Here is a 10,960-nt window from a genome sequence, read left to right as displayed (position 1 = left end):
CTCTAAATTAAAATTAAAACATAAAACAAGTTATAAGTCAAATATAGAATTCAAATAGGTACTTTAATGTTGGGTTCCAATTATAAAATAATCTTCCAAGATAAATCATAATTTAAATTGATGTATATTATATATAAATGGTCACCTTGATCTTAAAAAATATATTTGTTTACAACTAAAATTTAAGTAGGTATCTAAAAGGCTACATATTTTAAATTGTGTATGAGGTAGGTAATAAGGCTAAAGTAGCTACTATATTTGACTAATGTTTAATCCTTAACTTTAAACCATATACAATGATTTAAGTTTCATTTTTCCTGCCTAAAAAAAAGTCAAAAATATAAAAGTGTGTTATAAATAATCTTTTGTTTTAACAACACACTAATCAGTTATCACTAGATTAGTATGTGTAAAACAATATTCTATCTACCTCATAAAAAAAAAATGTATTAATACAAAATTATTATCATACAATATTAGTATGTGTATTGTCATCTATATTTGAATAATGAATTATCTTAATGATTATCAAAAGGAACTCTCAACAATTAAATATACCTATTTTAAACTCAATAATCAACCAACAAAAATTTACTGGCAAAATGTCAAAATGTCAAAAGTAACTATTATAACATAAAGTGCATACATATTATTTTTAATTTTAAATAGTTATATTATTAAGTAATAATTAATCAATTAAATAATATAGCCTTTAGTGAAAAATTAAAACAATAAAACTAGAAGTTATTTCAAGTTTGTTATAATATGTTATTTATTATTATCAAATACATTTTAATTATTAGCTTCTAATATTCAAATGAAAGGTAAATATTTTCAATTCAATCAAATATATATAATGAACAAATTCAGTCTACTGCAACAATTATAATCTTATTTCATTGACACCACAATATAAACAGAAGATATACCATTAATTCAAAAGATCAATTTAATCTCTATAATAAGCGACGCATTAATAAAATAATTATTCCTTATCCTACATTCTTTTTTTTTTGATTATTGTATTAACTAACAAATACATCAATAATTGATTGTCTATTAGTAGTCATAACTACTAACTACTATACATAAAATGTAAATTATTCATACACATTATCAACAATAAATAAGGAATATTAGATACCCAAGTCTGGTAACAACTTTTCAATTATATATTTCAATATTTATTTGTAAAAGAGAAACTTCATATCATATTTAAATGAAATACATTCACCATTTAAAAACAAAGTCCTTCCAAATAATAATAATACATGCATGTTAACCAATGCTTAAAAACACCCAATACCTACTAAACAAATTAAACATCATATTTAAAATTACAAACCTTAGCAATACCATAATAAGCTTAATATTTTTTTTAAAGATTAATTATCAACCTCAAAAACATTGTTTCACTCTAACGATTGATAGGGGAAAAAAAGCTTCATACGTTGTTATGATAACTAATAACCAATTAAATTTACTAATATATAATAATTGAAGTTATTATACTATAAACATTCATATAATTATAAAAATCCCTACCTTATTCCTTAAATAAGTGAATACATTAGATAGAGTTAATTATTGTATTAATTTATGAAAACGTTTATTTATAATACATATCAATTTATCTCATTACTAAGTCTGACAACTTAAAAATGTGTCATACGTCATTGGTTCTTAGAAATTAAAGCTCTTGAACAAAATGTTTGCATCAATATCAGAAATTGTATTTTCATTAACTACATATTATAACGTACAGTAAATGCCAAGGTAACATAAATTTAGTAGGTACACAAGGTTCAAATAATCATTAATTAGATATTATAATAATTGTATGTTCATAAAATAATGTATACACTTCACATGTTAGATATTTTTAGTAGGAGCCATTTTATGGTGGAAGCAAAGTTAATTCTCAGACGTTAATTGAAAACCAATTGTGAATAATTCACCTTATATTTGTATTAAAAATAACTAAAATTAATTCACTAAAGATTTTTAAGATCCGTAAGTTAAAATAATACTTTATTATATTTTTACCAAAAATGTTAAGCAGTAATTCAAACACGTGATATAAATATTATTTTAAAACTAGGCATGTATGAAGGATTGATAATTTTTACTTAATTATTATAGATCACTACGAAAAAAAAAAAATAAATAAATACCTGACAGTGATATTTGTTTTCAGTTTTATTTACCTGATAAAAATGGATACAATTTTGATTTTTCCATCCAGACTGAACAATTGAACTTTAAATACAAATACTATTTAATTAATAACATTAAAATATGTTTAGAAATAGTATTAAAATGGTATTCTAACATAATAAGGAAATAATATTAAATCATCGATTTTAAATAAGAAACATTTAATGTTAAAAAATACAGACAAGCATTTTTTGTTACCCTGGGTTTCAAAAATATCAAAATTTATTCAACCCATATATAATTTATACTTAACATTTATATAAAACAATTGATTATTTTAATGTAAAAAAAATATAGATGCGTATTAAGATAATACAAAGTTTACAAATACAACTCCTCATATCAATAAATTTTAAATTCTATTAGTACATGTATTTCAACAATGATAATAGCGTAAATATATTAGGTATATATTATTTGTTTTAGAATTTAAGATAGGTAGATAACAGAACTAAGATAGCATATTAAATATGTCTTTTGACAACATAATAGATTTATTGATACATAATATAGTAATAAGTCCAATAGTTGTGTATTTATTAATTACTTTCTAGTAATGTTAGCTTACAAATTATTTTCTATTATTTTCAAAACAAATACATTTAGGGTTTGAAAAGAAATCGAAGGCACTGATGTTAGATTAACACTAGGCAAACAGATTTAAAATTGAGTTGAAAATAAAATGTTACATAAAAAAAATTGACAACTTCAAGCCCATAGAGCTCTAGACTAAAAAACCAAAATCATAGTTTGTAGTGTAATTTGTATTTCACTAGTTAACTTCATGTCTGAGTCTACAGCAACATAGATGGGGTTGATTAGGGGTTGTCATCAGTCACTCCACCAACCTCTTTGCTAACACAAAGTAATAGATATAAAAATATCCAGCTGTGTATAAATGTTATAACACATTTCCAACTTTTAACACTTCATCTTAAAGACCATCCATTAGATATATAAACTCCAACTTCTAATATATGAAAATCTAGAACACATTAGATGTACATAGAACTAAAAATAAAATTATTTTATAATGTTGCTTCATTAAAACTAAGTTGTTCGTTGATAAGAATACCTTAGAAACTCTTGACAAGCGAAGATTTAGTCAACATATAAATAGTTAAGCGTTGAAGTAGTTATAATCTTCAACACTGGTCAAGTCATGGCTAATAACTATGGCGATGAATAAACAATAACCTTCTAATAAACCCTAGAATTAACAACCTAACTCAGGGTTTAACTGTAGAATAAGTTTTCCAACGTTTGTGTAATGACAGTTGAATAATAATAATGACGTGATGTTGGATTCACAATACTATATACCAATCCAATTGGTCAAATAATTGTGTAATGAAAACCCACTCCTCTACCTTTACTGAAAATAGTGTATCTTATAAAATCCAAATTTGTATACAAATAAAGTAACGTTAGTACTTACCTATAATCCAGCATAAGATCCTTACTTACAACATAGATGGCCATATTATGAACTGTATGCACATACTCAAATTCCACCTGTGTAACAAAAATAAGCTAATTAATAAACTAGTTTATTTATGTTTGTTTTCAAGCAAAATTGAAATTAAAACATTAATCAAACATCAATCAATAACAAGTTTGTATTGATGTGAATTATATTCCAAAAATTAATTATATATAAAATTATTAAAGTAAAGAAACTTGTTATAAATCATTAACTATTTTTATATTTACTGAATTAAATATGGAATAATATTTCTATACTTTTCTATACCAAAATTAATCTCTAACAAGGCACTAAGCAATAATTTATATATTTTTTTATAAATGTAGCACTTCATAATATGACATAAATTTATGAATATTTTAGTAAACTTATCCTTGCAATATTGGATCAACCAGAACTTTAACACGTTCGAAACAAATCACGTGCGAGGCGCTTGATACAACTATATACAATAGACTGAAGATTTTTGCTTATTTTTCTAATCGGAGTTGAGCAGTTTTTAAATCCATCCATTATTAACAGCCAATAGGCGTTACAAATTAAATTCTAGTTACGCTCCACGTGGAGCAAATAATCTAATTATCTCATGTAAATAATCGATACACTATTCCCTATCGATGAATTGTTAAATAAAAAAAATGGTATGGGTATATAATTTTATATTGATTTTTAAAATTCAATAGTAAATTTAACACGCTAGACCCGTGACTCGTCTTAAACGTAACTTTTAGATTATGACGGTCTGTCTTGAATGTGTTAATATGATTAGTTATGATTTTTGATATTTTATTTAATCTCATTTTAAATATAACTAAATTACTTTTCATATATTTTACTTATAATTTAAGTTGAATATTTATCAAGTTTTGTGATCTTTCAAGAGTTAATAGTGAAAAAAAAATAATGAGAAATTGAGACCACAGTTTTTTATCAATTTTCAAGTCTGTCACTGCTGTTTAAAACATTTTCAAATAATTGTATGAAAATAGGTATTATAATGCATTTTGAATGTTTAAAAATATTACCTTACAGTGCATGTAATATTTCTGGCATTTTAATGGTCAAATGATCAACATTTTAGATCTTTGATCACTATTGTTGGTACATCTATTTTGATATTTCTTTCTGTTTTAAGTGGTTTCAATACCATTTGAAATTATCATACTGAAAGTAAAGAATTAAACTTAATTATATTTAGTTGCCTATACATTAATTTTATAAATATAAAGAATAACAATTAAAACTAAAACTGAAATTTTTGTGATATAAATATACGATTCAGTCATTTTGGTAACTCTATACAAAAATCAAATTAAAATTACGTTTTAATGAAATGTTAACTATGGTAGAAGTTTGTGAATGTTTGTCTACCTAACAACTATGGTCACTATGATACCTAAGAGACTTTTTTTACTTGTGTTATGTGCCCAAGTGGTCAATACAATTTCAATTGGATTATATAATTTTTATTACCTACAAATATTGTACAATTTTTAGTTTAATAATATATTAACTATAAAATAGTCACTTGTAAAATTCTTTTTAATAACTTAAGATTGTTCATCTATATATTTAATTGTATGCAGTACATTAAGTAGATAACAAAAGGAATTTCCCATTATACAAGGATATTTATTGAGTTTATTAATTTTATATTAATTTCAAACTATGTATTCAGTTATTAATCTTTAAATAGTTTAAAAATTTAAATAATTAATTGATTTCATTAAACATTGTCTTTAGTTTTGTCATGAAAACATTTAATATATGTTGTTCTTTTAGGCTAGTTTATAATAGGGTAAAAATATTGTGTTCCTAAGACAATTATTATAAAATACAAAATTAATGGGAATTATTATAAAATGAGAAAGAGGAACCATGGACAAATATCTAATAAATAAAATACCTATTTAATTTATATTGTTATCTCAAATTTAAGATTTTTATTATTTTTTAAGATGTAACCATTTTTTTAGGAAATTAATCACTTAACAAAAATAACTTTTTTTAAATATTAACTAATAAATATAAATACATAGTATGGAATGGTTATTCAGCTATTTATAACATTAATCTAAATTAGAAGCACTTCAACGTTTTAATTTAGTGTACTTAAAGTAACTGTAGATTTGAAAAAAAAATATAATGATGAAAGTGGTAAAAGTACCAATTACATACACAACAGTATTTCTTTCAAAATCACAAAAAAATGTCATCAAATTATAATGACCATTTTTCAACTTATTATCTTTTAGATGCATTAACAAATTATTCATTTATGAATGATGTCATAGAACATTTTAAGAGAACAAGGAGTAAGCTATAATATATTATTTACTGTTTATTTCTATTCATTCAATTTTTAAATTAATAATATTTTTTAAATCATTTTATTATTTTTTGAATGAATAAGCAATATAGGTAATTTAAGTCATTTTCTTATTGTATTTTGGGTATAAGACATTTACGATTTTATTATGTATATTATGTTGAATCATATAATGTTTAATTTGTTGTATTAATGTAGGTAATGTTGATTTACTGTCTAAGATTTTTTTAATACATGCTCAGTATTAATATTTGTTCATAAAATAACAATGCAACACTAACTAATTATTATTATGAGCTAGGGAAATCATAGTAAAATAAGAAAAAAGCTCAAATTAAGTAATTAAAGATATTTTATCAGTGGTGGGTTTAAAGAATGGGCTATGAGTGCATTAGCCCCACCACTTAGGATTAAACTATTTATTTTTCTAAGATAAGTATTATGATACACTATCAATAATAATTATTAAATCATCTTCATTGAGTACATTATGGTCTCAACAGATATAATATCAATGAACGATTTTCAAAAGTTAAAAAAGAAACTTGGAATTAATAATGTAATAATGATATTCTTTTAAATACACAATTCATTTTTGTTATATACTATTATTTGTTATATTACTTTAATATAATATTACTTTTGTAAATGGTATCAGATGAAAATTTATAGCAATATAACTATTTAAAATATGTTGATATTGCAAAACAAATGAATAAAAAAAAAAATGATTCACATATTAATAAAAACATATTATGTTAATTTAAATTTTATCAATTATAAATACAACTACATAAATTCTTGAGTCTCAATTTTGAGCCCCCCCTCCCTTTGGTGAGTGATTAAAGTCCTTGAATTTTTTACATTCCCCTCAATTTATTGTTTTCTAATAGTGTTGAATATACATAGCATACTAAACAATAAGTACTAATTAAATAAATTTGATTATTTTTAAAACATAAATGTATTATTGAATTCTTTTAGAATTGAAAAAACTTCTTATTGAAGTCTTTAGTTATTGTTTGGAAAATAATAAACCTAAAGCAAATACTAAAATTTGATAGAACAATAATCAAGACATTCTGACTCAAAGTCAAAATTACACATAACAGATAAAAGAAGATATTTTTTCATAATATGAACACCTACCTATTAAGCAAATAAAATCAAAAAAAATACAAGTTAAATTAAAAATAACAATTATTTTATGAGTTATAATGGTGTTTTACATTAAGTGTCAGGGCCTTGTTTTTTTCAATTGATTAGCTTATAACCTTGTACCTATGTTAAACAAAATTAAATTCATTAGATAAAATAAAACTAGATGTATCAGCGTTAATAGTACCGAGCATATTATAGTTGTTGTGGTTTAAATATTGTAGGCGTAGACAACAGATAAGTCATGTTCTAATAAAGCATTGAGTGTGACCGATTTCACCATAAAAAAGATCACCACGATATTCCAAACGTATCGTGAATATCAGTTCAATTGCTTTTAAGACGTAAAATTTCACAGGATCGTTTTAATATGCCCTGAATAAACGTAAAAAACCCGAATACCACGTATGAATGTATTATTATTAGTACGATAACTGTTCGACCTCGGGTGGAGAGGAAAAAGAAAGAGGGAGGGATAGGAGGCGGAAGGATAGGGGGTGTAAGCGTTTAACCGACTGCAACGTTGCCAAATCACCTACACTGGTGTAATAGTGGTGGGGGGCGGATCCTTTGTGTGCGGCGCTGGCGCACTGCGGTTGATACGCAAAAACTCGAAAGTTTAATAATCAATAATACTCAGAAAAGGTAGGGGTAAAACAAATAACAAAGAATATTATTAATTAGGAGTATTCTCATAAGATATACAAACACGCAATAAACTCTCATGAATTTTTTAACAAAATTCAAAGATGTATACGGTAATAGTTTTGTACCTACTAAAACGATTTGGTTAGCAATTTAATCTAAAAAAATATTAGGAACACTTCTGTCAGTAATTTATAATAATAATAAAGCTAATTAATTATAACATATATTAAAGTACTTAGCACGTATGTCATAATAATTTTAATATGTTAAATCAATTATAATATGAAGACAGATAAATAATTAATGACAAACCAATATGTTATTAAAATATAATTTATATTTTATTCATATTCGTATAGTTATTATAATTTATAATATTAATAAATAAAATTATACTTACGAAAATCAAGTCCGTTGTTCAGCCACCAGGCGTGGCAAAGCAAAAGCTCCAAGGCCAGTGACTAGCACTCGCACCAAGTGATAAACGGACGGATGTAGTTTTCGGATTATGGGCGTCCATTTCTGTAAGAAAAATTTATAAGGCGTGTGCTCAATACGAATAAAATGTACAAAATACGTCGTTAATAGATACACTAAGTAATTCTATAAAATTATAATATTCCGTTTATTACGCTTACCGTCCGCCATATTTGTTCTTTGTGCATCAGCAGGAAAACGGACTAACATAGTACCGCTGGCTTCTGAGTGTGGACCGCAAATGACGTGGACGACGGACGTCGCGAATGCCTTGGTAACGAGCAGTGGGTTATGGGCCGCATAGGTTGGGCGGGTGACGAGGAGGTGTTCGTGAGTGTGCGCGAAATGGAGGGGCCAGTGTATTATAGAATGTTCTAGAAGAACGTAGAAGGATGACGTCAATAAAAAAAACGGCTGCTACAGCTGCGGTTCTGTTTCAATTCTCGTGTTATAGCTATATAGATATGGTATAATGTTATGTGTTTTAGCGGCTGCGCACGAAATGGTTTTTGCTTGTCGATTTCTAAACCTAATGGGTGTGGTACTGTGGTGGCTGGTGGGGTACCTTGAGCGGCTTGAGCACAGTTCGCAAAGCCGCCGCTAATTTATTCCATGACACGGTATTTTTGCTTATTTGCTTATACATGAATTATAATATAACGCCATATTGATCATTGTATATTATGATATATAAATAAAAAGACGATTATACGCAATATGCTCAAGCTGTAGAATTTTTGTCGGTGGAACTGCAGAAGTCTGCAGTTGTAATCACCCGCACAAAATGTATATAAAAAGAAAAAGACGTGGATATAATATATATATTCAATATGAGTATTATTTTAATTATATAACCATGAATGTGAAGGTCCCCCATATGATGCATTAATTTTCCCCAGACCCTAGACCATAACTTTTGAACGCGTTTTATACCTATATGCTCTATTAAATTGTATATAATTATATCACTTACTTATAATTTATTATTAAGTTTCACATAAACGAAATTCAAAAATATGTATTAGTAGGTACTTATCTAATAAAAACAAAAAAGTTATATTTTAAAAACTGTATTAGGTAAATGAAGATAATATTATTAGTTATTGTTCTATTTTTGAATTGCACTATTGCCGGTTACAAATTAAAGTCCCCCTTGGTCACAAACCCTTCTCCCAATTTGTGGTAATTAATATATAAGGGTATATATAGGTATAGTTACGTATTTATATTTACTTTAATATTATATTTTTCTACGCAGTGACAATCATTAAAAAAATATTGCATAATATTATTGAATATTTGTTATTATTATTGACTAAAATATTATGTACCTATTCACTATTGTCAAGCGCGTGTTATCTTTACCGATGTGTCAATGTATATTGTTCGTATCCATAATATATTTACGTGTTATATGTAAACATAGATTGGTCAAATTTCGTTAATTTTCATAATACAATATCTATATCTATTTAATACTATAGTCTACAGAGATCATATTAAAGGTGTCTGGGTATCATGCAATATTTATGTAGAATAAAGGTAGAGCTATATAGCTAATTTCATATTTTATCATTCGATTCTGTTTTGTACATATTAATAATATATTATTACCTATATAATACCTGCTTTAATATGTTATAATAGTTCCATTGACGTGTTCAAACTTTGGTGGCAGAGTGGCGCAATACATTTTTGAAATCGTGAGACCTATTTTTTTTATAGACATTGTTTATGATACACAATTCACAATTATAGGAATATTTTTTAATTATGATCAAAAAGTATAACCATTATCATTTTGTCAAAACCAGTGCTTCAAAACGTTTTAATAACGTTAAACGATTAAAATTAATATCAAATAACGTAACAAAAAACGATTAACGATTGAAAGTTGAATCATAACAAACATGTCAGAGTGTCAGACAACAACGGAAATTACGAAAATATTAAAAACTATCTGTAGAATATAATTAGAATTTAATTATTTTTGTAAAATTGTTGCTTGATAGGATTATAATAATATAGTGACTTTAAAATTAGCTATTAGGTACCATAAAAAATAATCAAAATAAATTAAATTTATATGGAAGTTTAAATAGCGATAAATAATAAATATTTTAAATAAATAATACGCACTGCTATCAATTATATTTAGGCTTTCTTATAAAAGTAAAAAATATTTATAAATTATGTCCATGTAAATAGTCAAGTTTATTTTTTCAATCAGTCTGTATTCTGAACGAAGTACGCTGTATACTTCAGAAAAATTCTTTTATAAATAATAATAAGCCATTTTACAGAATTAAATTCTTAGAAATATATTTCTAAAAAGTAACAATGTATTTTTATTTTTTAATAAAAGGCAAATTAAAAAAAAAAAAAAAAAGTAACAATAATAACAATATTATGGTACCAATATTATTGTTAATAATAGCGTTTGTTAATAATTAATAATATAGGTATAGAAAATGTCGTTATTTTGAGAAAAATATAAACCCCTACGCTAAGAATAAACCAAAATAAAAACTTATAATATCCAACCACTCAATTTATATTTCACTATCACATAGGTATGAGTTATTTTTAATTTTTGATTAATCATTGATCATAAAATTTCATTAAAATTTGTTAAAAAATCTAAT

The 10,960-nt window shown here is 25.0% G+C and overlaps 1 long non-coding RNA gene across 1 annotated transcript; it reads right to left on the bottom strand.

Moving 5' to 3' along the window:
• Nucleotides 1-2,681: 2,681 nt before the first annotated feature.
• Nucleotides 2,682-8,630, bottom strand: LOC107161661 (uncharacterized). The gene is made up of 5 exons (XR_001505953.2): nt 8,477-8,630; nt 8,239-8,360; nt 4,729-4,867; nt 3,293-3,732; nt 2,682-3,202 (listed from the first exon to the last, which is right to left on the bottom strand). It is a non-coding gene; the product is annotated as an uncharacterized LOC107161661 (long non-coding RNA).
• Between the last annotated feature and the right edge of the window lie 2,330 nt (nt 8,631-10,960).

This window comes from Diuraphis noxia, unplaced genomic scaffold, assembly GCF_037042655.1.
Source record: "Diuraphis noxia isolate RWA-SAM2 unplaced genomic scaffold, SU_Dnox_SAM2 contig0001, whole genome shotgun sequence".
NCBI classification, from domain to species: Eukaryota; Metazoa; Arthropoda; class Insecta; order Hemiptera; family Aphididae; genus Diuraphis; species Diuraphis noxia.
Note: the sequence above shows the minus strand (reverse complement) of the source record. Positions and strands in the feature narration are given on the sequence as shown.